Here is a 3,856-nt window from a genome sequence, read left to right as displayed (position 1 = left end):
GAACAACACGGTTAGGTTCCTAACTCCCTACTAGAAGACTCTGCTGCCTAACATACAAAGCACAGAGTCTTTACTTTGTCATTAAAGTTTAATTCCTACCAAGACTCAGCATGGATGGTTGAACAAACATGAATGTGGAGAAATTCATTCAATAACCTAGTAGGTACCAGGGACTACCCTGTGTACTTGAATATAATGTGAGCTAAAATGAAGTGACCCTTCTCCTTATAAAGCCTCTGGTCTGTTGGCAGCTAATCTGTGTTTATAGTCTTGCTCCACTAGTTCCCAGCTGGGCGGCTTAAAAATTCTGTGTCTCAGTTGTCTCATCTGTGAAATGGAGACTTATCTTACAGGGCTGATGTAAGGATTAAATAAGGCAATGTATGTCATGTTCCCAATACAGGCATTTCTTTTGAGGTTATTCAATGAAGGTAAGTATAACTTCTTTCCAATCTCTCCAGTCTCTCCCAGCTACATACCAGAATCACCTCCCGTGACCTCCTATACCTACCAGGCTATGCTGTCAGGGGTGACCAGCCACATTACCTTGAGCAGAACCAGTACTTCCCAGCATGCATGTTCTGTGCAGCCACGTCAGCATATTGACCCAAATTATTCAACTTCAAGGGCTCATGACAATGGTCTCAGAGCAGCTTTTCTCTGATATTGCTAGTTTCCTTTTCTCTGGTTTCTAAGTCTCCATTTAGCATATGCCTTACTTTATTATTACAATTAATTTTATTATAATCATTATTATTATTACCACATTCACTAACACTCCTTTCACCATAATTGCCATTGTCATTTGCAAAAGTGTCACTGTGACTTGGGACTTACATTTATTTAATCCTCATAAAAAGAGGCAATATTATTCCCATTTTACAGATAAGAAAACTTAAGTTTGAGGATAGCTGAGAGTGGGTATTAGTAGCTTAGTAGCACATACAGTGTCAGTAAGTTAATGAAACCAAGATCCAAATCCATAGCTGTTTGACTCTAAAACACATACTCTTATTAGTATCTATGTTATGAGGCTTGTCACAGGCAACTACCCTGTCATGAGCCTGTCTTAGCCAGCCTACTAGAAGATAAACTTATTAGAAGCATAAATTATGTTTTATTAGTATCTATGATATCCCCAGTCCCTCATCCACAACCTTGCATATGATAGAAGTTGAATACATACTTATTGAATGAAGAAATGTCTGAATGAAGGAATGATGATAAACGTGTAGAATAGAAAAATCAGGGGGCATGTGAGGAAAGGGGGATCTATCAGGTTTTCTGCGTATATCATCCTCTCTAAGCAGCACAGGCAAAAGTGAAATGGAAGGAAAAAGAGCTACAGACCATGATGAAGATGATTAAAGAGAGTACAGAGCAGCTGTCAAAGCAAATATCAAGCAACATTAATAACTTTATAGCTCACCATGGCGCTGTCTCAAATATTTTCAAGAAAACAGGATCCTTGCTGTTGCACAGAGTAAGTGAGACTAATAATCAAGTGCAGATTCAAAGAATTTTTTTCCTCGGTACCTTGAGCTGCAGCATAAAAAAAATAAAACTAAAACGAAAAAGACTCTTAAACTAATGGAAAAATACATGACTCAGAGGAAAATATTATTACATTCTTGGTATTTTAATTTGCGGCAAAGTTGATAAGAAACAAGATCTGCAATGTTCACCACCTATTATCTAAGTTGTTTGAATAGTCAGACAATATTCCCAAACTTCTGATGCTTATCCAAAAATAACTGTGTTGTGAGACTTACAAATAAAATGCTTCAGCACTCCCAAGAATTGATTTTACAAGCATTTCAACCTGCCCAGTAGATTTGAAAGATGATCTACAGGGGTGAAAGTGAAAATTTGGGATCAGATGCTAATTTCTGTTCTAAGCACAAAATTATTTATTTAAAATAGTTTGTATTTATTAAGTATCAGTGACTCCACACAAGAGCTTTTTGTGCATTGGTAACAAATTAGGTGCTTGATTTCTTGATTATAGAGTCTAGTAAATCTGTTTGCTCATTTACACATTTATTCACTGAACACAAGCTTTTGTGTTTTTGTTTTGTGACATCTGTGCACCCCTGTAATGCAGACAATGAGATCCACAAAGGAAGCAGTAGATTTAATCTCTAGTCGCTTTGAGCTGACATTTATAGTTTGTGGGCATTAAGAATAAAAAAGCACAGTGTGTTAATGTACACTGATTTGGAGATGTGAAAAACTAAATATTATAATTATTCTCAGTTTCCACTAACGTTTGATTTTGAATAGAAAAGGCATGCAAACAGCAAGGAAGAAAGAAGAGAGGTGAATAATGGGAAAAAATTGAAAAGGCTAAGTCAACTTGGAGTAAAATGAAAGGGATTATAATGCAAAGACAAACTGTAGAGGTACTAGACAGCGGCTTCTGTGATTCCACAAATGGTAGAGCAGAATTAAACTGCACCGTGTATACTTCTGATCTTTGTCTAAAGAAATCTTTATCTGGCTCTTCCTTGCACCTCAAATCACAACTTAAATGCTTTCCTTTTAAGGAGGCTGGCCCTAACTAAAAGTACTAAAGAGATCCACTTATAACCATCCACACAAAGCTGTCATTACATAATCAATCACCAGCTGATTTCAGTTTTCCTCACTAAAATATTAATATTTGCCACATGAAGCTTCAGACCCTTCCCACTGTGTTCAGCTCTGTATCCCTTGGGTCTTGGACATAGTAGGTGCTCAGTCTTTGGTGAATGACAAAATAACGAATAACTTAAGATTCTATTATTCTTTTCCAGAAGATGATGTCTGTATGGAACATTGGTAGAATTATTTTTTCCATTATATGCTGTGGAACATGTACTTAAATGTTAGGACAAAATATTTATTTTTAACTTCTAGGTTTTCAAAGGCCCAAATTTTCTGGGACAAAACTACACATTCCTATCACTGTGGGGAAGCACCGTCAATTTTTTATCTAATATCTCTGCATAGGAGAGTTCTATATCAGATTTACAACTGTCACTCACCATACTAACATGACCCTGAGCATACCATATGGAATCTGTTTGGTGATCCCTTTCCCTACTATAGGACTTTGCATTTATAATGCTCAAAGTAACAAAGAAAAAAATCATCAGTTTATTGAAGGCTGCTAACAGTATGTTCAGAGGAAAAGACCTGGCTTACATAAAAGGATAATATCTCAGAACTCAAATCTGCATCAAAATAGTTTTGAAATAAGTAATCACTTCAATAACTGGAAAAGCAGATTTCACATTAAAAACAAAAATATAAAAGGACAAGTAGTAAAACACTGATGTATCAAAGGATATTATTATTTAGAGATTCAGAGATTGTCAAGTTAAGGGTTCCTAACATTTCTTAGAAAAATGAGACTTACAAGGTCTTTTCCCCACTCATCAGGACCAAAAGAGTTAAGGCAAACTGTTTTACTCTGACTTTGATCATCTTTACCGATACGTATCTAAAACAAATTGCTCTGATTTGGTAAACTGAACCTCTAACACAAGTAAAAACTTTTTCTTTTCCCAGTAATATTTCTTTCTATTCACATTTGCCCTTTTATAAAGAATATGGCAGGAATGATTAATTTGATAGCCAGTGATTACCTAAATTTAGGTTGGTAATAAAATGTTCATATGCTAATCCCTGGCTCCTTAATCTTCTAGAATCAAATTCACAGTAATGACAAGTCTTTTGTTTATTTCCTTTTTTTTGTTTGTTTTTTCAAAACTGAAAATGATGCTAGTTCAAAAAGACCAGAATATCTTTCTTTAGCCCCAAACTAAAACAAGAATTTGGGGAGTATCCAAACTGATATTGAAAAAAACTCTTC

The sequence above is a fragment of the Lemur catta genome, chromosome 1 (assembly GCF_020740605.2).
Source record: "Lemur catta isolate mLemCat1 chromosome 1, mLemCat1.pri, whole genome shotgun sequence".
Classification (NCBI taxonomy): Eukaryota; Metazoa; Chordata; class Mammalia; order Primates; family Lemuridae; genus Lemur; species Lemur catta.
This window is presented reverse-complemented; position numbering follows the sequence as displayed.